This window comes from Neodiprion fabricii, chromosome 6, assembly GCF_021155785.1.
Source record: "Neodiprion fabricii isolate iyNeoFabr1 chromosome 6, iyNeoFabr1.1, whole genome shotgun sequence".
In the NCBI taxonomy this organism is placed as follows: domain Eukaryota; kingdom Metazoa; phylum Arthropoda; class Insecta; order Hymenoptera; family Diprionidae; genus Neodiprion; species Neodiprion fabricii.
The window spans coordinates 12,901,014-12,928,121 of NC_060244.1; the positions used below are offsets into that span (position 1 = coordinate 12,901,014).

Sequence of the window (27,108 nt, forward strand, 5' to 3'; positions counted from 1 at the left end):
AATTTGGGTATTGCTTACGGCTTCTTCTATTTGAGTTAACCTTAAGCACCTTGGTTTTTTTCGAGTTGACGACCATGGACTTCAGGGCACAGTAAGCTTCAAGGACTTTGAGGCATTTCGTCAAGTGCGCGACTGAGCGGAGCATTATAGCGATGTCATCAGCGTACAGGAGCATGAGGACGTTTCTGTAGGCATTCACACTTATTCCCTCCAGGCCTTGATCCTCGAAGTATGCGGTGATGTCTGATAAGTAGAGTACAAACAGAAGTAGGCTCAGGACTTCGCCTTGTAAGACTCCTAGAGTGACATCTATTGGCTTGGAGAGCTGACCGTTGACTCTGACCTGCATTTGGGCGTTGTCATACAGTAATTTCAGTATTTTAATGATTTTGCTACTTACTCCAAACTTGGCCAAATTACCCCAAAGTGTGAGTAACAGAGTCGAACGCCCTCTTGATGTCGACAAATAGGACAAAGACTGCAGAATCGTCGTGTCTCAGCTGAATTTGTAGAAGAGCAAGCATTGAAAAAATGTTGTCGGCGCAGCTTCTCTCAGGTTGAAAGCCGGCTTGTTCTTCCGGGATGAGGTTCTTGGTCTCTGCCCACTTTTGAAGCCTGTTGTAAAGAATTTGGGTAAACACTTTCGTAATACAGTTGATCAACGCTATACTGCGGTAGTTCTCAGGGTCGTGAGGGTCTCCTTTCTTGAAGAGCATGATTCTAATGATGCTGGACCAGTCAGCAGGAGTCGATTCAGACGTCAAGATCTTGTTGAAGAAGGCTAGTATGAATAAAAGCCAATTGTCTGGTGAGTTTTTCAAGAATTCGTGACTCATATCATCAGCGCCAGGCGTTTTATTGGTTTTTCCCTTTTTTAGGCTTGCACGAAGTTCTTCTATGGTAATTTCAGTTCTAGCATAGGATCAGATTGGAAGGCCGGTAGCAATTGGACCAATTCACGAGGCGGGTACACTCTGTGGAGGAATGATTTCCAGTCATCTAGGGAGATGGTGGATGTTATCGAGGGCCATCGGCGGACTGATCTGACTGCCTCCCAAAATTCGTTAGGGCTCCGAACGTTGGCAAATTTTCCTTGAATGATGTTGCTATATTCTAACTTCTTCGCTTTCAGGTAGTTGAAGCAGTTCTTTCTCGTTATCAGGTAATCAGGCCAGAGTGCGTTGTTATCACTAGAAGCCTTGCATTGTCGCAGCAAGAGTTTTAGAGTGTGTTTAAGAGACTTACAGCTGTCATCAAACCAGGGTTTGATGCTTGAACAGTTGGTTTTGTTCCTGCAGGTGACAGTCATCTGGGATGTGCTGGCTGCAGTGCAGATGGCGGGGCTGAGTCTACGGTTGAAGTCTTCAACTGAAGCCTCATGTGAGTCGATTTTTATGAGCGGGGACCATAAGATGCACTCGTGGTAGCAATCAGCGAGTTCATTCTTCCGTTTCAGTCTAGGTGATCGCGATGTATGTTCACGAACGTTTCCTAAGGATTCTGCATGTGGAACTAGCAGGTTTATTGCTACTGGAAAATGATCAGAACGTGTTAAAACAGGTTCAACCCGCAGGTCGTTGACGAGATGCAAGCTGGACGTATCAGCCCATACGAGATCAATTGTGCTTTGGCCTAGGTGACTACTGAAAGTAAAGGCTCGTCGGCTGTCCCCGAGAGTTCGTCCCTTGAGCAAGATGAAGCCGAGCTCTTCCATGAATTGCAGAAGATTTTTTCCCTGGCGGTTGCTGGTTGTATCAAGAGAGTTTCTCAACCCAAATATATTGGTGTTTTCGAAGGCATCATCATTCAATTGACCAGCGTTGCCCACTCTTGCATTGAAATCGCCTCCAATTATGAAGAAATCGTACTTCTGTGAGCATTGTATCTTAAGAATGAGTGTTCTGAACTGATCTAAAGTTTCTTCCAAGTTAATATTTGGCTTAAAGTAGACGAGCACGATAATAATAACGTGTTTGTTGGTCGATGCTTTAGAGATGATGCAGTATTCTGTTGAGGCAATGACTGAGGATTCTAGGGTTGAGTATGTGACTAGTCCTCCACTGGGTCTCCCCTGTTTTTGTGGTTTTGTTGCTGGTACGGTGAAGCACATTGTATTGCACATGTTATGAATAGGAGTATCAGTTGAGGTCCAAGTTTCCGAGTTGCCATAGAATTGCGCATTGATGCTGTTGGTGAGATCAGCAATGTTGTAGTAGCTGTGGGCGTTCCAGAAAATGATCTTAATGGTGTTGCAATCGTTGATGTATTGAGGTTGGTCGGCGTTGCGTTATTGTGTCTTATGTGATAGTAGAGACTGAGAATTGGGCGTTGAGATTGATATTCCTGAGGAGGCTAGTGCCTCCTTGGATTGTGCAGTGTCTTGAGAAGACGGGGGGTTTGAAGCAGCAGGAGATGAGTGACAGGGGACAAGGGCTTTGGATGCTACGTCCCAGGTCATCGGTTTGCCATTTACAAAAAGTTTCTAGAAACCGTGCCTAATTGTGTTGCCCTGTTCCATAAGCCTCTTTCCCTCATCTCTGAGTTTCTTTACAATGGCACCTTCAGTTGGAGTTAGGTCAGGGTTAATGTAAATTGGAGCTTTCAAGGATTTTTTGTTGCTGAGAATTTTATCTTTGGAGGTTCTGTCCTTCATGGTCACCTTGACTTTGTCCGGGGCGTTGTTTAAAGTTTTCACTTCTTCTATGCAATTTCCAACGCTAAATTGTTTTTCGAGAAAGTCGGCGACCACTTCCTTCACATTGGATTCATTGAATGACAGACCCTGTATAATGACGTTATTTCTTCGTAAGTGCTTTTCAAAAGAATTGATGCTGGCATTTGTGATGCGAGTCTCAAAGGCTCGAGTAGAGGAACCGGAAGCCACGGGAATACTGACGTTTGATTCAAGATCAGATAGTCTGGCTTTGACGGACGTCAGCTCCTTTTTCAGAGCTTTATTTTCAGCGGTGAGATCCTTTTTTAGCTTATTAATTTGGCTCTCACAGGATTTCTTTATATCCTCTTTCAGCTCAGCGAGCTTGTTTTGGTCTTCCATTCTCCACATTAGCATTTGTTTGAATAAATCACTGATTGTCTCTGGAATAGGAGTCTCAGAAGTGTCGTTTCCCATTTTTGAGCGAGTTGACGGAGGAGAGGATGAAGCACGAGGAACTTTGTTCGGTGGAGAGATGAGGTTTTTTTGAGTAGGAGGGGAACTACTGTCCCTTGTCCTTTTCAGATTTGTTTTCTGGAAGTACGCTGGGATACTGCTAAGAGAACTGGATCGTTGTGGCTTCAACTGGGCAGCTTTGGATGGTCTACCTCTTGGGGCAGGTTTCTGGGTTTTTGGGTTTCTTTGTTTCTTTGGTGGCTGCGGTGTGAAGAGAGTCTCTGGAGCGTTGAATAAAAAGACCGGAGCGTTAGGATTTAAATCGCTCGGAGTTAAGTTCCCAGATTTATTCGAGCTGTCGGTGCTGACGATTGGGCCGCAGCCGCTATCTAGCGAGCAAGCTGAAAGCTTTTCCAGAGAGTGTATTCCTTGATCGATAATGTCTATGCCTTTTGCGCCAGCGCTGACAGCTGGCATGCTAGAGGTTATGAGAACCTAACCTATTAATTGACACGCCAGTGACTTTGTAGTTGTTTTTGTTTATAAATTGCAATAAAACACGTTAATTTATTTTATGTAGCAGAGAAGGAGAGCACTAGGCACCTGATGGTAGTAGTATTTAGATTTTAAAGTCACTGATAGCACTTTAACACACAGATTACATCTACGGGCTAGTTACGCACGTCCGTACCCATCTGTGACTCAAACGCCTCCCCCGAAAAATTCAATAATAAAACAACAAATGCCAACCAGTGGATGTGTGAGTTTTGAAAAGAGTGTGCAAGATTTGATGGGAACCAGGATAAGAGAAAAATTGAAGCATTAAAACTTTTCCTGTATGAACCATATTTAGACTGATATAGCTGCATGCTACTGAAATTATCTATAGATTCAGATTGGGATCAGTGGAAGAAAATCTTTTATGAAACTTTCGCTAACAAAGGCTGGACTCCAATAAGGTATGCTATATCATACAGATATCAAACAGGAAATTTAATTGAATATGCTATAAAAAAAGAAAAGTTATTACTGGAGGTTAGAAAAACAATTGATACAGGCACAATGATTGATTCAATAGCCAATGGATTACCAAAGTTGTATTGCCGATAAAATAGACGGAGAAATTATAGAAACAACAGAAGAATTATGTAATAAATTAGGTAAACTAGAACATTGCAGACAAAAAAAGTTTACTACTTCACAAAACAACACAAATGATATAAAAAAAAGCTACCTTCCCACACAGCAAAAATACGTCCAAAGTACGTCTTTCGGACACCTCGAAAATTGTCTCGTGATAGTATTGGGATCGTCCCATGGGACTCCCATACGCTCTTAAATGTCCGCTACGTTTACCGGAATGGGACAGTCTCACTGACGTCATTACGACGTCCAAAGGTTTGCTTATAAGCCATATCCTCAGGACGTCTCTTGGACTGCTAACACAGTAGAGTGGAGATATCGATAAGCCATTATCGAGACTGCATTAAAACGTCCTTAAGATATTGTTAAGACTATATAAAGTTGGTATTGACACGGTGTTCAGATTGGATAGAGACGTCCATGGGACTTAATCCAGACTGTATAAAGACCTCCATGGAATATCGTTGAGACTACAAAATGACGCTTACGGATTAGATATTTAGACTGGACGAGACGTCCATTGGACTTAATCCGGATTGTATTAAGACGTCCATGGAACATTATCGATACTGTAAAAAGACGCTTACAGGATAAATATTTAGACTGGATAGAGACGGCCATGGGAATTAATTCAGACTGTACAAAGACGTCTATGAAACATCATCCAGACTACAAAAAGACGCTTACGGGACAGATATCTAGACTGTATAGAGATGTCCATAGGACTTAATCTAGACTGTATTAAGACGTCCATGGAATATTACCCGAGCTGCATAAAGATGCTCGTGGGATACTATCCAAACTGTATCAAGACGCTGATGAGATATTAATCAAATTGTGTTAAGACGTCAATAGGACCCATGGAATAGAACGAAAAAGGGGGGTCCTCATATGTACATTTTTCAGCGGTATACTGTCACAAGTATTCACCTAATCGATATAAAAAAATTTATACACACTCCTCGGAATTGCGTATTTGTGTACTCAATCTGAAGTCCAGTTATTCAAAATTGAATAACGCACAATAATAGCCGATGAGACATACGGATAATGCTCGGGTGGACTCAACTTGTATACCGATGAGATACACAACCAAAGCAATATAAAGGTGAGAAGTATACGCACGAGACCCTCCTGAACAGACGATATTGGATTTCATAATTGATGAAGTACACACAAGTATATTATTAAAAAACATATAATTCGTATATTGCACATACATAGGAACAATTACACTCTCGGTCTTTGCCCGACAGGATTCGTACTTAATATCAACTTATAATATTAGATATGTATATTATATCCTTATAGATAGTATGATGAGTATACATAACCGCTTTGCTAAACGATCCTATTTAGAATGAATTTATAGAAAATAGAAAAAAACTCATGTAAAAAATAAAATAATTTTGTTTGTGCTGTCGCAATAAACTGAAAAAGGAATTGCCGTCTTTGGAACAAAATATCGGAGCGAAATTTTACCATTGCAATCTTCTAAACTTAATAATACTCAAACTTATATAGGAAGAAAACCCAAAAAATTAAATTCAAATAAAGCTTCAACAGGCGAATAATACTATCGTTGAGAAACAAAAAATAAATTTTTATGTTGATAGCTTATTTGTTAGAGAGGAAAAAAAACTCATGAAAAAAAAGAAAATAATTTTGTTTGTGCGGTCACAATAAAACCTAAAAATTAATGAACGTGTGCTATGAATTATGACTCTACACCTTATATTTCTCAGTGGAATTGATGTCTTTGGAACGAAATATTGCAGCAGTATTTTACCATTGAAATCTTGTAAACGTATTAATACACTCACATAGGAAGAAAACCCAACAAATCAAATTGAGGAGAAAAGGTTTAACAGTCGAACATTACTGTTGAGAACCAAAAAATAAATCTTATACTGATAGCACATTTGTTGAAAAAAAATCACAATATTTTAACGTAATACGGTCTTTTATAGAGCCGCAGCTCTATAAATTACGTTATAATTACGTTAATTCGACAATTATATAGTCTATCATGATACAAAAACAAAAAAATACAGATCTCCTAAATTTGCGGCTAAAAAATCTAAAAAAATTCACCAAGTACTTTTAAGCAGTATTAGAATTTGCTCAGTTATATAAATTATCTGAGAGTGTAAAAAAAATCGTAGCTCATTTGACGAAGAATGTCTTATATATTTTTAAATACCATCATTGAATTGCAATAAAATAATTCGAATGCAGTAATTATGTAACGTGTATAGAGTACACTGAAAAAACTGTCTATACTTCGCGTAAAAATCCGTGATATCATGATTTATTTAGAAAAATATGTGGAATGAAACTCACTTTTCTTCTCGTGCCAAGCGCGCAGGGGCATGACGCAGCCATGATTTAATGGGGTCAGTAATTTCCTTATTTACAATAAGAGGTTTCGTGAAACGGCAGCGGATGATACCCATATAGATTAAATTCATTTAATCTATAATCTACATTGCCATTGAAAGTTTATCGTAATAGTTTACGAATAGAATCACGATAATATTTTGATATGAATTGAACTTACTTGATACAACATCGCAGATTTTCAATTTTTCAAAAGCTTTTTTCTTGTGGGCTCCGTGGAAGCTGTAATTTGCGGCCAGTGCGTGGTTCATAATTTCGTGCATGAATTTCGCTACGGTTATTTTGACATCGCTTTGCACGAGAATAGCCAAATCCTTAATCTGAAAGAATATATATATATATATATTAGGGTGGGTCAAAAAAATCAAGTATTTTTTTTTTTGGATTCGACACACGAAAACTAGTTCCTAGCTACCTCTAGAAAGTACTTACCAAATCTAAGCTCTTAATATTAACGGGAAGATTATGCTCATCATAGTTTTCCATTTTCAATTTAGTCTTATATAAAAATGGCCATATCTTATCACCAATAGATTGTTAAATTAGTTGCATCGTCAATATTTATAGGAAATTGAACGCTCTACAAAAATGGTCTCTTATACTTTTTTCATTAATCTAACCATTTAAAAGATATTCAAGGTGAAAGGTTGAAGTATTTTAAGGAAAATAACTTTTTGTTTTGAATTTTGTAACTTACTAAAAAATAATTATTGTCAAATGAGTTTCAGATATTTTCATAGGAAATTGAACGCTCTACAAAAAAGGTTTCTTGTGGTTAATCGATTACTGTAACCATTTAGAAGATATTCGCAGTAGAATCCCAATGCCTGTTGATTTTAATAGTTTTTACGTGGAGTAGCGCTGGTATCTGAATACAACCAATGCTTGACAAAAAACGAAGACCAGTTTCAATATTTATTGCAAGTTGTCAAGGAACATCGAGCAAAATTTCCGAATTGCAATAAAAGTCAATTTTTATAACTTAAACAAAAAGAAAAAATATATTTTTGTATCAATACTGTATTGAATTATAAAATTTCATATGGTAAAATAGAATTTTTTTTTTCTGCTGATATATTTGATGATATTTCTTAAATGAAAACCTTCTCTTTCTGGGATAGATCATAAATTATCTCAAAATCCATCAAATAAATGGATAAATTGGAAATAATTATTTAAAAACTATTAAAATCAACAGGCATTGGGATTCTACTGCGAATATCTTCTAAATGGTTACAGTAATCGATTAACCACAAGAAACCTTTTTTGTAGAGCGTTCAATTTCCTATGAAAATATCTGAAACTCATTTGACAATAATTATTTTTTAGTAAGTTACAAAATTCAAAACAAAAAGTTATTTTCCTTAAAATACTTCAACCTTTCACCTTGAATATCTTTTAAATGGTTAGATTAATGAAAAAAGTATAAGAGACCATTTTTGTAGAGCGTTCAATTTCCTATAAATATTGACGATGCAACTAATTTAACAATCTATTGGTGATAAGATATGGCCATTTTTATATAAGACTAAATTGAAAATGGAAAACTATGATGAGCATAATCTTCCCGTTAATATTAAGAGCTTAGATTTGGTGAGTACTTTCTAGAGGTAGCTAGGAACTAGTTTTCGTGTGTCGAAACCAAAAAAAAAAATACTTGATTTTTTTGACCCACCTTAATATATATATATATATATATATTTTGTAACGTGGCGTTTCAGAGTCGCCCGTCACAAGGGCACACAACCGCTATTATTTTTAGTTTACGCGTCCTCAGCAGGGTACTCCAACCGAACTCGATACAAAATAGGCAATAACTACTTTTAACTAATTCTTTTTTGTAAATTCTTTATTTCGCGCTTCGGCGCAAGCTAACAAGGTACTTGGACGACAACGATCCCGACCAACAAGGGACCACTAGCTACCGCTTGCAGCTCTCAACGACTTCGCCTACCGACGGTCTCATCAGACTACACTGGCTACCTTGGTGCACCTTTATATACACCTGGGGTAGCATCCACCCGAACCTTCCGTATCGCCTCGACTGCCGGTGAACAGGGAGATAAAAATCCTCCCAGCGGCCGAGGGCACCGTTTCTCGAAGAGGAACCAGCCGCCAGCTCTATCGGATGCCGTAAGGATGGCGTGAAGGGCAGACCGTAGCCTGCCATCCTCCGACTTACCGGCCTGGTGCCGGACCGACCCCAAACCACTACGTCCAGGTTGATAAAGCCATCATTCTGAGGATCGACGCTGCCTTCCTATCGGCAGGGACTAATTGTGTGGGTCGTGGTCCACGGTTTGGCCAACCGTCTGACTGCACGACCTCAGGTACAGGCAGCTACTGTCTGTGCAAAAGCCGGTGGAGGTGAATAATGAGGCGTCACTCTCCACCCGGTAACTTTGGCCGAGAGGCACCCTGTGTATGCCTCTGTCAAAGAAGTCCCCGATGATAGGCAGCCTGGACCGTAAACCGAAGCAGCTACAAAATCGTACGAGTTGGTGTCAACGACGAAATCGCGAGCAGCACATTACACCACATCTAGCGGTAATTTTGGAAAACGTATGACCAAGCAGTAACCAATATTCGCCACAGGGGGATGGCCTATTTGCGGTGGGGGTCAACCCACCAATCAAAGAAGAAGAATCACCTCACGATAACCGCGAGATCGGCGAGCCGAACTACGACCTCCTATTCTACGCTTGACCTGCTGAGAGACAGCTTTGTTTTCCGCATCCTTCCGATTATTCTCCCGATTTAAGCTACCGATACCTTTCCTTCTACCGCTATCGTTCTATCGTTTATCCTACCGAAAACTGTATCCTTCCAAACTCTTTTCATTCTTTTTCCCTTCCTTCTCAGTTTTGCTAGTATATCGTATAATTTAAATTAGAGTCAGTTTGTGTGCCTGAAGTCAACCGCCTATGTAAGGCTTCTGCTTTTGAATAGTATCGTTACGAAGTTGCTCATAATTTCTATTCTTTCTTATGGTATTTATCGACTTTGTGTGAATCATGGTCCACGGCTTAAAGTTGCAGTAAGCCGCCGTGTGGCTGCATGATTTCGGTCATTAATATTATATTTACTGTTTCTTGGTTGCATCGTGTGATGCCAGTTTTGTGTGAATCATGGTCCACGGCCTAGAGTTGCAGTAAGCCGCCGTGTGGCTGCATGATTTCAGTAATTTATTATTTTCGTATCTGAGCGACCTCGTAACTGCCGAATAATTACTTCTCTTGTATTTATGATTTTTCTGATTATTTGTGAATCTCTATTAGCCTGCTTCTGCACTTTCTATCGTATTTTGAGCCCTATTGGCTTTATATTTCATTCCATACTCTTTTTGTAATAGTAGTGTGCTTTATATTTCATTTCTGTTATTGCTTATTATATTTTTATTTATTTTTGTGCCTATTGTATCACATATCGAGTTCCTTGGAGTACAAGCGAGCGTAGAATCAGCGCTAGATATTACCGCACTTTTTCTTTATTGCGATTGGCAATTTCATATCCGAATCCATGCAAAATGATGTGTTACATTCTTTTCAATATTTTCCATACTATCATCGTCGTCGTCGTCGTTTTCAGACTCTATTACTAAAAGATGGATTGTAGGCTTATCAGACTTGTTTCGACTCAAATAAATGGGTACAATTTCACTACGCTTTTGTTTTTCCGCACTATCTATACCGTAAACGTTAATTGAGAGTTTGTTAAGTTTCTCAAATTTTGGAATCTGGTCTAAAGACATTGGAAAATGCAAACCTCCGTATTGTAGCACTGAGCTGAAATGCGGATACGAAGTGATTTCGCTGGGATTGTTGTTGGCTGGAAAGAGGGCTGCGGTGACCGACCAGAGAAAGCAATACGCGTCTCCGTTGCGGATGTTGACGACAGCCTTCTTATCTTGAATATCTTTGGGTAGTGGTGTGTATGTGAACACACCGCCTCGCAGTGGCACGTACTTGTTGATATTTACAGTCAAATTGATTATTTCGGTCAGCGACCAACCAGAGTCTCTCTCTTGTAAATCTTCCACCTTGGCCAACACTTTTTGCTTTACGTTCTCTTCGAACCACCCGTGTATGTCAGCTGGCTGGAGGATGATTTGGTTTCTGGTGTTAAAATATTTCATTTCCTCAACATGTTCAGCGTTTTTCGTTACATTGAATTTACAACACAAGACACAGTTTGCCTTTAAACTTCCCACTTTTCGTAGCATTTTCTTCAGTCTTGCAACGACGAGGTGTTTCGCATCTTCCAAAAACCTGTTCAAATCTTTATGCCGCAGATTGATAATGGCTCCCGTTCGAATTCGACTCTCGAAAGCTGTCTCCAAATCTTCCCACCGTACTCGATCGCTTCTTCGTCGGCTTCGTAATCCGTCACCCACTTTTTGAAATTGTGGAAATTTGACTGTCAACGATTTCAGAATTCCAATTGTAGTCAAAATTCTTGTCTTCTCCCCGATCGTTGAGGCGTTGTTGCGTAAGATTTTATTCAAAAGCCTGGTATTTTGGGTTCCGAATCGAATCCATTTTGCAATTTCTGCCGGTGACGATTTTTCAGATAAAATCTTGAACGCCGTTTCCATAATTTGTATTAATTTCAAACACTTTTCGGAATCCATGTTTCTTCTTCTTTCGACCACGCACACACTTGACAAAGATAGAGTTGTGAAGCTTCCTCTAGAATGACCGCTCTACGCTGACCCGGTCTCTTTTATGCTAATTGCGATGTCACCATCCGGTCGTTTAACGTAAAAGAATGTATTCGAAGTACGTGGAAAATATTATTTTTTCGTCTGAGGCAAACTATTAGCGCGAAATCTAATTGCGATGGCGCCATCCGGTCCATTAACGTAAAAGAATGTATTCGAAGTACGTGGAAAATATTGTTTTTTTTTGTGTCTATCTAATCGCGATGTCACCATCCGGTCCATTAACGTAAAAAAATGTATTCGAAGTACGTGGAAAATATTATTTTTTTGTGTCTATCTAATCGCGATGTCACCATCCGGTCCATTAACGTAGAAGAATGTATTCGAAGTACGTGGAAAATATTGTTTTTTTTGTGTCTATCTAATCGCGATGTCACCATCCGGTCCATTAACGTAAAAGAATGTATTCGAAGTACGTGGAAAATATTATTTTTTTTCGTCTGAGGCAAACTATTAGCGCGAAATCTAATTGCGATGGCGCCATCCGGTCGATTAACGTAAAAGAATGTATTCGAAGTACGTGGAAAATATTGTTTTTTTGTGTCTATCTAATCGCGATGTCACCATCCGGTCCATTAACGTAAAAAAATGTATTCGAAGTACGTACTATTAGCGTGAAAGTTTACGGATCGTCATCGGCATTCCCTGTCTATCTAATCGCGATGTCACCATCCGGTCCATTAACGTAAAAGAATGTATTCGAAGTACGTGGAAAATATTATTTTTGGCCTGAGGCAAACTATTGGTTATATATCAAAAAAAAAAGGCCGCCGTCAAAATGGCCGCCATCAAAAATGGCCGCCGTCAAAATGGCCATCGTCAAAATTGCCGCCATCGAAAAAATCATGACCGCCATCAAAAATGGCCGCCGTCAAAATGGCCATCGTCAAAATTGCCCGCCCATCGAAAAAATCAAAATGGCCGCCATCAAAAAAAAAATGGCTGCCGTCGATAACAGGCGGACTGGTCGGCTTGGTCGGTAAAGAAGGTGTTTCTATCCAGAACCCCCCTTGTATTGCTACTTACGTAGGCTAAGCTAGCAACACTACCCGTTTCAAAATATTCTGCAATGCTAGAGATCGACGTAGCCGAATATGTACCACTCACGGGCATTCCTTTTTTATCTAAAGATAATACAAAACCAATGAATACGTTTGAGCGAGTATCGTATTGTATTCGACCGGTGATGGGTGTCGCATCTTCACTCATCCATACTGTAAGAGGTAAATTTCGTATGACTAGAAATTCTTTTAATTCCTTGGCTCGACATATTCCTTCCTTGATATCACAGGTAGAGTTACCGATCACACGACTTATCGTACTCAGGGAAGGGATTGGTAAATTCGCGTACAAGGTTTTATACAACATTCTTCCACCTATTGTAATAAGGTGTGTACTAAAAAGATTCAGAGCTTCGTCATATCTATTTCCTCCTTTTTTTGTTTCTTCGCATTTGTTATGGGCACTTTGGAAAAGTTTAAATAAAAAGTTCGATTGTGACGAGCCTGAATCTGAAGCACACTCCGTAATTTTTTAACGTACGTTGCTTATATAAGACATTTATGCTCCATATGAGACCTCAGTGTATTTTTTACTTGCTCTTTTTCTTGGACGAGTTTTTGTAATTTGTCTTGTATCGGGAAGAAAGATGTAATACGCGGTTAATTTGCCCCAATTGACGTATGAATTTTCTTCATTCGATGAAATGCTCTGGTTTTCGAACAATTCCAAGCTGGATTCCGAACGTTTCCATTGTAGGAATCTTTTTATTGAGATTCTCTGTTCGGTGACAATCTCGATCTAATATTCCCCCACCTCCAAATTTCGTTCGATTGTATTTAAGACAGTCAACGTCGAAGGCACAGAAGGAGTTTCTGAAAACACGGCCTCAAAAATGAATTCATCAAGGTTGCATTGATCAACGTTATCTGAAACAATATAATAATGTTAACGATATAAGAATTCAAAGGGAGGAGGGGGGATGAGTTTAATTCGCTATAAAAAAACGTATTTAAATTTTTTTTTTTTTTATGACACAGTTAATGTATATTTATTTATGTAAGAATTTTATAACAAAAGGACATTTGAAAAATATCCTGTAAAATTTTCATTAATAATTATGCAGAAACTAGCCATTGACAGCAAATTTTTGCAGACGCCTCAACAAAATTGCAGTGAACTGCATAACTCATCACTGGATCATCAGAGATGAAAATACCAACAAATTTAATTAGTTTATACGATTCTTGAGGTAATGCTTTCGAGTTTTTAAAATTCATTTTTTATCATTTTAATTCATTTTAAAATACTCAAGTTTCCGATTTTTTAAATGAAAAATTATATACATATATATATATACATATGTAAGGAAGTTTAATTCCTTAAGAATGGGTTGAATAGACCCGCTCTCACACGCGGGTCGGTGAGGTAGTGGACCCTCGAGACGAGTGAGGAAAAGAGAGAGGAGATAGAGGTTGCGAAATATATCAGGTGCGAATAATAAATAAATAGAATATCAAAAGAGCGAATAAAAGAGATGAAGAATAAACATTGAATGTAGTTTCTTTGTTTATTTCAGGTTAGTACATGGTTGTGTATGGAAACTATGTAAGTTTGAATAAGTGAATAAAATACAAAACTTTGTTTATTTCAGAGAAACGGTTCTCAGTTATTTTACACCCACCCATTGGACTACTCAATAAATCAACCAAATATCACAAAACTGCATTCTCGTTTGTGGAAAAATGGATGAATTGCAATTCAAATTTAGAAATGTGCCTTTCGTAGATGGAAAGTCAAATATGATAATCATAACCTCAATTGGTACACAAGACAATAGAACCTTCTGCCTGCCTACAGAAGATCAAGAAGTGAGAATGCATACATTAATTCTTGCATCAACAAACTTCACAAAAATAAAAAACAGCTTGAAGAAGAGACATCAAACAAGAAAAATATGGATTACCCTGACTCCAGAAATGAAAGAAGATGGAAATATTCAATTCAATGATCTGTGTTCAGAAGAGATAAATGAAAGTATAGATCATACAATGATAAAATATGATTCAATAGCTACACTACTAGAAAAATTAATTGAAAACACTCAGAAATCTGAAGAGAAAAGTTTGATGTCGATAACTAAAGAATTCGTGATTGAAAAATTCAATAATTCAATTCAATTAATTTATTGTATTTTATGGACAACGTCCTGTATACATAGGATAGGGTGACGTATGCGGTACAATTATTATATAAACGGCATAAGTGTAAAAAGAAATGAAAAGTGGACCAATCTCAATATATTCAAATTGTAAACTTCGTGAGCAGGAATCAGGTGGAGTCGGACCAGCGGGTTGGCTCTTGCTTGACTAGATGAGTGTGTGCCGTAAAGTGAGGCAGTCTTGGAGACATGCCTGCAGTTTTTTCAGATCAGGTCTGTGCGTGACTCCCAGGATCTCGCCCAGTTTGTCGAAGTCTGAACCTTGGTTGATTTCGGCTTTCCAGTACTCGGTTCTTAGAGGTGAGTAAAAAGGGCATTGGATTAGAAAATGTAGGATTGTTTCCTTGTGACAAGCGCCACAGTACCTGCAGTCCTTGAGCGGTGAGAGCACTAGGGTCTCGTTGTTGATAGTGAAGTGGCAGGAGTATTTACTGGCGAGTCTGAACTGAATTATTGGCTTACTGAGGTGGTGAGGATAGATGATAGATGATAGATAGAGGATAGATGACTTGACAGCCCGAAAAGCGTGAATATCTTTCACGATCTGCGGAGGCTAAGTAGCGCCGAAATTTGCTCAGGATGCCCTCTTTGCGTTGCTTCCAGAGCTCAGGGTCCCTACTGTCCAGAATTTTGTCCTCATTAAATAGGCTGAGAAGATCTCTGAGTTGCTTGATCCAGTTTTGGATTTGAGGTTTATTAGGAGAGTTCAGCAGTTCTACCAGTCGCAGGAGGCAGATTTTCGGGAGACGATAATCGTCCATCTCCAGAATTTTGATGATCCAGTTCAGAGCTAGTTGCAGTATGTTAACAGCGATGTGTTGGATGTACAGTTCGATCCTAAGAGCATAGTTTGGAGTGCATCTGGAAAGTGAGAGAAGTCTGTTAACCCGTTGAGGACACACATCGAAAAAATAACGTTGAGGACACACGGGGTCCAGCGCACCCCACGCAGAAAAACAGTTCTCATTTGTGTTTCACGCTATGTATCGACTTAAAACCGGTGCGAAACTTTAATTTTATTCCATTAGACGGCTGGCGATAGTTCGAGGTCGAAGATTATAAGACATCTGTATATATACACACATATATATTTAATTAATAACCATTATTTATTGCTGAAAAAAAAAAATTCAATTCATGCATAAATACTTACGTTTACAGAAACACTATAACATCAATCAACGATAAAAAAAAATTGAATTTTTTTAAGATTTTGCCACAGTAAGGCCACACGGGGTCTACAGAACCCCAAAAAAAAAACATGTGCGCACTAATATGTCTCTGCAGGATGACTAATGCCAAAGAGACCTTCGTAACGTGTCAAAACTTGTTGTGGAGACTTCAAACAACAACAGATGGTGCTATATATCTAATTCCTAAGGGTCTTTGTAGATTTAAAATTGCATTGAAATTTGTCTGGGGTCCGTTGGACCCCATGTGTCCTCAACGGGTTAAAGAATTCCAGGTGGACTGATTCAAGTTTTTCTATGAAATCGTGATTAAGACACCATATAAGTGCCATGTAGAGAAACGTGCTCTTGACTAGGCTATTGTGAATTTTGATCTTCCCTTTCCATGAGTCGGCTTTGATTTTGGAGAGGATTGAAAGTGCAGTGCTTGTAGCGAGTCTGCTCTTGCTGATGGCGTAGTTAAGCGTTTGAATACTCAGGACCCTCGGTGAGAACTCAACTCCAAGATATACATAGGATTTTGTCAGCTAGATAATTTCGCCGTTGAAGTATAAATTTGGGTATTGCTTACGGCTTCTTCTATTTGAGTTAACCTTAAGCACCTTGGTTTTTTTCGAGTTGACGACCATGGACTTCAGGGCACAGTAAGCTTCAAGGACTTTGAGGCATTTCGTCAAGTGCGCGACTGAGCGGAGCATTATAGCGATGTCATCAGCGTACAGGAGCATGAGGACGTTTCTGTAGGCATTCACACTTATTCCCTCCAGGCCTTGATCCTCGAAGTATGCGGTGATGTCTGATAAGTAGAGTACAAACAGAAGTAGGCTCAGGACTTCGCCTTGTAAGACTCCTAGAGTGACATCTATTGGCTTGGAGAGCTGACCGTTGACTCTGACCTGCATTTGGGCGTTGTCATACAGTAATTTCAGTATTTTAATGATTTTGCTACTTACTCCAAACTTGGCCAAATTACCCCAAAGTGTGAGTAACAGAGTCGAACGCCCTCTTGATGTCGACAAATAGGACAAAGACTGCAGAATCGTCGTGTCTCAGCTGAATTTGTAGAAGAGCAAGCATTGAAAAAATGTTGTCGGCGCAGCTTCTCTCAGGTTGAAAGCCGGCTTGTTCTTCCGGGATGAGGTTCTTGGTCTCTGCCCACTTTTGAAGCCTGTTGTAAAGAATTTGGGTAAACACTTTCGTAATACAGTTGATCAACGCTATACTGCGGTAGTTCTCAGGGTCGTGAGGGTCTCCTTTCTTGAAGAGCATGATTCTAATGATGCTGGACCAGTCAGCAGGAGTCGATTCAGACGTCAAGATCTTGTTGAAGAAGGCTAGTATGAATAAAAGCCAATTGTCTGGTGAGTTTTTCAAGAATTCGTGACTCATATCATCAGCGCCAGGCGTTTTATTGGTTTTTCCCTTTTTTAGGCTTGCACGAAGTTCTTCTATGGTAATTTCAGTTCTAGCATAGGATCAGATTGGAAGGCCGGTAGCAATTGGACCAATTCACGAGGCGGGTACACTCTGTGGAGGAATGATTTCCAGTCATCTAGGGAGATGGTGGATGTTATCGAGGGCCATCGGCGGACTGATCTGACTGCCTCCCAAAATTCGTTAGGGCTCCGAACGTTGGCAAATTTTCCTTGAATGATGTTGCTATATTCTAACTTCTTCGCTTTCAGGTAGTTGAAGCAGTTCTTTCTCGTTATCAGGTAATCAGGCCAGAGTGCGTTGTTATCACTAGAAGCCTTGCATTGTCGCAGCAAGAGTTTTAGAGTGTGTTTAAGAGACTTACAGCTGTCATCAAACCAGGGTTTGATGCTTGAACAGTTGGTTTTGTTCCTGCAGGTGACAGTCATCTGGGATGTGCTGGCTGCAGTGCAGATGGCGGGGCTGAGTCTACGGTTGAAGTCTTCAACTGAAGCCTCATGTGAGTCGATTTTTATGAGCGGGGACCATAAGATGCACTCGTGGTAGCAATCAGCGAGTTCATTCTTCCGTTTCAGTCTAGGTGATCGCGATGTATGTTCACGAACGTTTCCTAAGGATTCTGCATGTGGAACTAGCAGGTTTATTGCTACTGGAAAATGATCAGAACGTGTTAAAACAGGTTCAACCCGCAGGTCGTTGACGAGATGCAAGCTGGACGTATCAGCCCATACGAGATCAATTGTGCTTTGGCCTAGGTGACTACTGAAAGTAAAGGCTCGTCGGCTGTCCCCGAGAGTTCGTCCCTTGAGCAAGATGAAGCCGAGCTCTTCCATGAATTGCAGAAGATTTTTTCCCTGGCGGTTGCTGGTTGTATCAAGAGAGTTTCTCAACCCAAATATATTGGTGTTTTCGAAGGCATCATCATTCAATTGACCAGCGTTGCCCACTCTTGCATTGAAATCGCCTCCAATTATGAAGAAATCGTACTTCTGTGAGCATTGTATCTTAAGAATGAGTGTTCTGAACTGATCTAAAGTTTCTTCCAAGTTAATATTTGGCTTAAAGTAGACGAGCACGATAATAATAACGTGTTTGTTGGTCGATGCTTTAGAGATGATGCAGTATTCTGTTGAGGCAATGACTGAGGATTCTAGGGTTGAGTATGTGACTAGTCCTCCACTGGGTCTCCCCTGTTTTTGTGGTTTTGTTGCTGGTACGGTGAAGCACATTGTATTGCACATGTTATGAATAGGAGTATCAGTTGAGGTCCAAGTTTCCGAGTTGCCATAGAATTGCGCATTGATGCTGTTGGTGAGATCAGCAATGTTGTAGTAGCTGTGGGCGTTCCAGAAAATGATCTTAATGGTGTTGCAATCGTTGATGTATTGAGGTTGGTCGGCGTTGCGTTATTGTGTCTTATGTGATAGTAGAGACTGAGAATTGGGCGTTGAGATTGATATTCCTGAGGAGGCTAGTGCCTCCTTGGATTGTGCAGTATCTTGAGAAGACGGGGGGTTTGAAGCAGCAGGAGATGAGTGACAGGGGACAAGGGCTTTGGATGCTACGTCCCAGGTCATCGGTTTGCCATTTACAAAAAGTTTCTAGAAACCGTGCCTAATTGTGTTGCCCTGTTCCATAAGCCTCTTTCCCTCATCTCTGAGTTTCTTTACAATGGCACCTTCAGTTGGAGTTAGGTCAGGGTTAATGTAAATTGGAGCTTTCAAGGATTTTTTGTTGCTGAGAATTTTATCTTTGGAGGTTCTGTCCTTCATGGTCACCTTGACTTTGTCCGGGGCGTTGTTTAAAGTTTTCACTTCTTCTATGCAATTTCCAACGCTAAATTGTTTTTCGAGAAAGTCGGCGACCACTTCCTTCACATTGGATTCATTGAATGACAGACCCTGTATAATGACGTTATTTCTTCGTAAGTGCTTTTCAAAAGAATTGATGCTGGCATTTGTGATGCGAGTCTCAAAGGCTCGAGTAGAGGAACCGGAAGCCACGGGAATACTGACGTTTGATTCAAGATCAGATAGTCTGGCTTTGACGGACGTCAGCTCCTTTTTCAGAGCTTTATTTTCAGCGGTGAGATCCTTTTTTAGCTTATTAATTTGGCTCTCACAGGATTTCTTTATATCCTCTTTCAGCTCAGCGAGCTTGTTTTGGTCTTCCATTCTCCACATTAGCATTTGTTTGAATAAATCACTGATTGTCTCTGGAATAGGAGTCTCAGAAGTGTCGTTTCCCATTTTTGAGCGAGTTGACGGAGGAGAGGATGAAGCACGAGGAACTTTGTTCGGTGGAGAGATGAGGTTTTTTTGAGTAGGAGGGGAACTACTGTCCCTTGTCCTTTTCAGATTTGTTTTCTGGAAGTACGCTGGGATACTGCTAAGAGAACTGGATCGTTGTGGCTTCAACTGGGCAGCTTTGGATGGTCTACCTCTTGGGGCAGGTTTCTGGGTTTTTGGGTTTCTTTGTTTCTTTGGTGGCTGCGGTGTGAAGAGAGTCTCTGGAGCGTTGAATAAAAAGACCGGAGCGTTAGGATTTAAATCGCTCGGAGTTAAGTTCCCAGATTTATTCGAGCTGTCGGTGCTGACGATTGGGCCGCAGCCGCTATCTAGCGAGCAAGCTGAAAGCTTTTCCAGAGAGTGTATTCCTTGATCGATAATGTCTATGCCTTTTGCGCCAGCGCTGACAGCTGGCATGCTAGAGGTTATGAGAACCTAACCTATTAATTGACACGCCAGTGACTTTGTAGTTGTTTTTGTTTATAAATTGCAATAAAACACGTTAATTTATTTTATGTAGCAGAGAAGGAGAGCACTAGGCACCTGATGGTAGTAGTATTTAGATTTTAAAGTCACTGATAGCACTTTAACACACAGATTACATCTACGGGCTAGTTACGCACGTCCGTACCCATCTGTGACTCAAACGCCTCCCCCGAAAAATTCAATAATAAAACAACAAATGCCAACCAGTGGATGTGTGAGTTTTGAAAAGAGTGTGCAAGATTTGATGGGAACCAGGATAAGAGAAAAATTGAAGCATTAAAACTTTTCCTGTATGAACCATATTTAGACTGATATAGCTGCATGCTACTGAAATTATCTATAGATTCAGATTGGGATCAGTGGAAGAAAATCTTTTATGAAACTTTCGCTAACAAAGGCTGGACTCCAATAAGGTATGCTATATCATACAGATATCAAACAGGAAATTTAATTGAATATGCTATAAAAAAAGAAAAGTTATTACTGGAGGTTAGAAAAACAATTGATACAGGCACAATGATTGATTCAATAGCCAATGGATTACCAAAGTTGTATTGCCGATAAAATAGACGGAGAAATTATAGAAACAACAGAAGAATTATGTAATAAATTAGGTAAACTAGAACATTGCAGACAAAAAAAGTTTACTACTTCACAAAACAACACAAATGATATAAAAAAAAGCTACCTTCCCACACAGCAAAAATACGTCCAAAGTACGTCTTTCGGACACCTCGAAAATTGTCTCGTGATAGTATTGGGATCGTCCCATGGGACTCCCATACGCTCTTAAATGTCCGCTACGTTTACCGGAATGGGACAGTCTCACTGACGTCATTACGACGTCCAAAGGTTTGCTTATAAGCCATATCCTCAGGACGTCTCTTGGACTGCTAACACAGTAGAGTGGAGATATCGATAAGCCATTATCGAGACTGCATTAAAACGTCCTTAAGATATTGTTAAGACTATATAAAGTTGGTATTGACACGGTGTTCAGATTGGATAGAGACGTCCATGGGACTTAATCCAGACTGTATAAAGACCTCCATGGAATATCGTTGAGACTACAAAATGACGCTTACGGATTAGATATTTAGACTGGACGAGACGTCCATTGGACTTAATCCGGATTGTATTAAGACGTCCATGGAACATTATCGATACTGTAAAAAGACGCTTACAGGATAAATATTTAGACTGGATAGAGACGGCCATGGGAATTAATTCAGACTGTACAAAGACGTCTATGAAACATCATCCAGACTACAAAAAGACGCTTACGGGACAGATATCTAGACTGTATAGAGATGTCCATAGGACTTAATCTAGACTGTATTAAGACGTCCATGGAATATTACCCGAGCTGCATAAAGATGCTCGTGGGATACTATCCAAACTGTATCAAGACGCTGATGAGATATTAATCAAATTGTGTTAAGACGTCAATAGGACCCATGGAATAGAACGAAAAAGGGGGGTCCTCATATGTACATTTTTCAGCGGTATACTGTCACAAGTATTCACCTAATCGATATAAAAAAATTTATACACACTCCTCGGAATTGCGTATTTGTGTACTCAATCTGAAGTCCAGTTATTCAAAATTGAATAACGCACAATAATAGCCGATGAGACATACGGATAATGCTCGGGTGGACTCAACTTGTATACCGATGAGATACACAACCAAAGCAATATAAAGGTGAGAAGTATACGCACGAGACCCTCCTGAACAGACGATATTGGATTTCATAATTGATGAAGTACACACAAGTATATTATTAAAAAACATATAATTCGTATATTGCACATACATAGGAACAATTACACTCTCGGTCTTTGCCCGACAGGATTCGTACTTAATATCAACTTATAATATTAGATATGTATATTATATCCTTATAGATAGTATGATGAGTATACATAACCGCTTTGCTAAACGATCCTATTTAGAATGAATTTATAGAAAATAGAAAAAAACTCATGTAAAAAATAAAATAATTTTGTTTGTGCTGTCGCAATAAACTGAAAAAGGAATTGCCGTCTTTGGAACAAAATATCGGAGCGAAATTTTACCATTGCAATCTTCTAAACTTAATAATACTCAAACTTATATAGGAAGAAAACCCAAAAAATTAAATTCAAATAAAGCTTCAACAGGCGAATAATACTATCGTTGAGAAACAAAAAATAAATTTTTATGTTGATAGCTTATTTGTTAGAGAGGAAAAAAAACTCATGAAAAAAAAGAAAATAATTTTGTTTGTGCGGTCACAATAAAACCTAAAAATTAATGAACGTGTGCTATGAATTATGACTCTACACCTTATATTTCTCAGTGGAATTGATGTCTTTGGAACGAAATATTGCAGCAGTATTTTACCATTGAAATCTTGTAAACGTATTAATACACTCACATAGGAAGAAAACCCAACAAATCAAATTGAGGAGAAAAGGTTTAACAGTCGAACATTACTGTTGAGAACCAAAAAATAAATCTTATACTGATAGCACATTTGTTGAAAAAAAATCACAATATTTTAACGTAATACGGTCTTTTATAGAGCCGCAGCTCTATAAATTACGTTATAATTACGTTAATTCGACAATTATATAGTCTATCATGATACAAAAACAAAAAAATACAGATCTCCTAAATTTGCGGCTAAAAAATCTAAAAAAATTCACCAAGTACTTTTAAGCAGTATTAGAATTTGCTCAGTTATATAAATTATCTGAGAGTGTAAAAAAAATCGTAGCTCATTTGACGAAGAATGTCTTATATATTTTTAAATACCATCATTGAATTGCAATAAAATAATTCGAATGCAGTAATTATGTAACGTGTATAGAGTACACTGAAAAAACTGTCTATACTTCGCGTAAAAATCCGTGATATCATGATTTATTTAGAAAAATATGTGGAATGAAACTCACTTTTCTTCTCGTGCCAAGCGCGCAGGGGCATGACGCAGCCATGATTTAATGGGGTCAGTAATTTCCTTATTTACAATAAGAGGTTTCGTGAAACGGCAGCGGATGATACCCATATAGATTAAATTCATTTAATCTATAATCTACATTGCCATTGAAAGTTTATCGTAATAGTTTACGAATAGAATCACGATAATATTTTGATATGAATTGAACTTACTTGATACAACATCGCAGATTTTCAATTTTTCAAAAGCTTTTTTCTTGTGGGCTCCGTGGAAGCTGTAATTTGCGGCCAGTGCGTGGTTCATAATTTCGTGCATGAATTTCGCTACGGTTATTTTGACATCGCTTTGCACGAGAATAGCCAAATCCTTAATCTGAAAGAATATATATATATATATATTAGGGTGGGTCAAAAAAATCAAGTATTTTTTTTTTTGGATTCGACACACGAAAACTAGTTCCTAGCTACCTCTAGAAAGTACTTACCAAATCTAAGCTCTTAATATTAACGGGAAGATTATGCTCATCATAGTTTTCCATTTTCAATTTAGTCTTATATAAAAATGGCCATATCTTATCACCAATAGATTGTTAAATTAGTTGCATCGTCAATATTTATAGGAAATTGAACGCTCTACAAAAATGGTCTCTTATACTTTTTTCATTAATCTAACCATTTAAAAGATATTCAAGGTGAAAGGTTGAAGTATTTTAAGGAAAATAACTTTTTGTTTTGAATTTTGTAACTTACTAAAAAATAATTATTGTCAAATGAGTTTCAGATATTTTCATAGGAAATTGAACGCTCTACAAAAAAGGTTTCTTGTGGTTAATCGATTACTGTAACCATTTAGAAGATATTCGCAGTAGAATCCCAATGCCTGTTGATTTTAATAGTTTTTACGTGGAGTAGCGCTGGTATCTGAATACAACCAATGCTTGACAAAAAACGAAGACCAGTTTCAATATTTATTGCAAGTTGTCAAGGAACATCGAGCAAAATTTCCGAATTGCAATAAAAGTCAATTTTTATAACTTAAACAAAAAGAAAAAATATATTTTTGTATCAATACTGTATTGAATTATAAAATTTCATATGGTAAAATAGAATTTTTTTTTTCTGCTGATATATTTGATGATATTTCTTAAATGAAAACCTTCTCTTTCTGGGATAGATCATAAATTATCTCAAAATCCATCAAATAAATGGATAAATTGGAAATAATTATTTAAAAACTATTAAAATCAACAGGCATTGGGATTCTACTGCGAATATCTTCTAAATGGTTACAGTAATCGATTAACCACAAGAAACCTTTTTTGTAGAGCGTTCAATTTCCTATGAAAATATCTGAAACTCATTTGACAATAATTATTTTTTAGTAAGTTACAAAATTCAAAACAAAAAGTTATTTTCCTTAAAATACTTCAACCTTTCACCTTGAATATCTTTTAAATGGTTAGATTAATGAAAAAAGTATAAGAGACCATTTTTGTAGAGCGTTCAATTTCCTATAAATATTGACGATGCAACTAATTTAACAATCTATTGGTGATAAGATATGGCCATTTTTATATAAGACTAAATTGAAAATGGAAAACTATGATGAGCATAATCTTCCCGTTAATATTAAGAGCTTAGATTTGGTGAGTACTTTCTAGAGGTAGCTAGGAACTAGTTTTCGTGTGTCGAAACCAAAAAAAAAAATACTTGATTTTTTTGACCCACCTTAATATATATATATATATATATATTTTGTAACGTGGCGTTTCAGAGTCGCCCGTCACAAGGGCACACAACCGCTATTATTTTTAGTTTACGCGTCCTCAGCAGGGTACTCCAACCGAACTCGATACAAAATAGGCAATAACTACTTTTAACTAATTCTTTTTTGTAAATTCTTTATTTCGCGCTTCGGCGCAAGCTAACAAGGTACTTGGACGACAACGATCCCGACCAACAAGGGACCACTAGCTACCGCTTGCAGCTCTCAACGACTTCGCCTACCGACGGTCTCATCAGACTACACTGGCTACCTTGGTGCACCTTTATATACACCTGGGGTAGCATCCACCCGAACCTTCCGTATCGCCTCGACTGCCGGTGAACAGGGAGATAAAAATCCTCCCAGCGGCCGAGGGCACCGTTTCTCGAAGAGGAACCAGCCGCCAGCTCTATCGGATGCCGTAAGGATGGCGTGAAGGGCAGACCGTAGCCTGCCATCCTCCGACTTACCGGTCTGGTGCCGGACCGACCCCAAACCACTACGTCCAGGTTGATAAAGCCATCATTCTGAGGATCGACGCTGCCTTCCTATCGGCAGGGACTAATTGTGTGGGTCGTGGTCCACGGTTTGGCCAACCGTCTGACTGCACGACCTCAGGTACAGGCAGCTACTGTCTGTGCAAAAGCCGGTGGAGGTGAATAATGAGGCGTCACTCTCCACCCGGTAACTTTGGCCGAGAGGCACCCTGTGTATGCCTCTGTCAAAGAAGTCCCCGATGATAGGCAGCCTGGACCGTAAACCGAAGCAGCTACAAAATCGTACGAGTTGGTGTCAACGACGAAATCGCGAGCAGCACATTACACCACATCTAGCGGTAATTTTGGAAAACGTATGACCAAGCAGTAACCAATATTCGCCACAGGGGGATGGCCTATTTGCGGTGGGGGTCAACCCACCAATCAAAGAAGAAGAATCACCTCACGATAACCGCGAGATCGGCGAGCCGAACTACGACCTCCTATTCTACGCTTGACCTGCTGAGAGACAGCTTTGTTTTCCGCATCCTTCCGATTATTCTCCCGATTTAAGCTACCGATACCTTTCCTTCTACCGCTATCGTTCTATCGTTTATCCTACCGAAAACTGTATCCTTCCAAACTCTTTTCATTCTTTTTCCCTTCCTTCTCAGTTTTGCTAGTATATCGTATAATTTAAATTAGAGTCAGTTTGTATGCCTGAAGTCAACCGCCTATGTAAGGCTTCTGCTTTTGAATAGTATCGTTACGAAGTTGCTCATAATTTCTATTCTTTCTTATGGTATTTATCGACTTTGTGTGAATCATGGTCCACGGCTTAAAGTTGCAGTAAGCCGCCGTGTGGCTGCATGATTTCGGTCATTAATATTATATTTACTGTTTCTTGGTTGCATCGTGTGATGCCAGTTTTGTGTGAATCATGGTCCACGGCCTAGAGTTGCAGTAAGCCGCCGTGTGGCTGCATGATTTCAGTAATTTATTATTTTCGTATCTGAGCGACCTCGTAACTGCCGAATAATTACTTCTCTTGTATTTATGATTTTTCTGATTATTTGTGAATCTCTATTAGCCTGCTTCTGCACTTTCTATCGTATTTTGAGCCCTATTGGCTTTATATTTCATTCCATACTCTTTTTGTAATAGTAGTGTGCTTTATATTTCATTTCTGTTATTGCTTATTATATTTTTATTTATTTTTGTGCCTATTGTATCACATATCGAGTTCCTTGGAGTACAAGCGAGCGTAGAATCAGCGCTAGATATTACCGCACTTTTTCTTTATTGCGATTGGCAATTTCATATTATTTTTGCCTGTTATTTATTTCTCTGTATTTTGTTAGATTAAGTTCTGTGAATTATTCTTTTGTATTGCGGTGTATTTTAGTGTATTTCTCTATTTTGTAAACTCTCCGAAATTCTCACGCTCTCATAATTTTGTATTTTGTATTCTCTCAAAAGTTATGTTTAGGAATTCATTATTTAATTCCTCAAGTACGTAATAATTATAAATTGTCGAATCTACCGTTTCTGAATAATTCTACCGAAGGCTATCTAGTCGATCGTTTGCCGACTTGGTAAATTGTTACTGAATGTCAATCTCTCATACTGGATATAATTTATGGTAAATTTATCGTATCATCTACCGAACTATCGTTACGTTGTTTTCTATCGATCGCAGTAAAGTTCTCTCGTTCTAATTGACAGAATAATAATTTTCGTAGCGTCATTTGCAACTTGGGTAAGATCACGTCGCCCAGTGACGTGTAGTTTTAAGTCAATTCTTGCATGATATCGTATCTCCCGACCTACGTTCATTTTACTCTGTTAACTACCGTCTCTCGTTTTAAAGCTACCGTTTACTGCTATTCTACCGAAATTTTTGTGAACAACAATTATTTATTTTATTAACTAC

General features: G+C 38.8%; 1 protein-coding gene and 1 long non-coding RNA gene across 5 annotated transcripts in view; one reads left to right on the plus strand and one right to left on the minus strand.

Moving 5' to 3' along the window:
• The window catches only part of LOC124185018 (dipeptidase 1-like), a 1,685,273-nt gene that overhangs the window by 866,867 nt on the left and 791,298 nt on the right, over positions 1–27,108 (plus strand). The window lies entirely within an intron of this gene.
• The window catches only part of LOC124185031, a 238,943-nt gene continuing 223,186 nt past the window's right edge, over positions 11,352–27,108 (minus strand). Inside the window, exon 3 of the long non-coding RNA XR_006871330.1 lies at positions 11,352–11,379. This is a non-coding gene — a long non-coding RNA (uncharacterized LOC124185031). The remainder of the gene's footprint in view (positions 11,380–27,108) is intronic.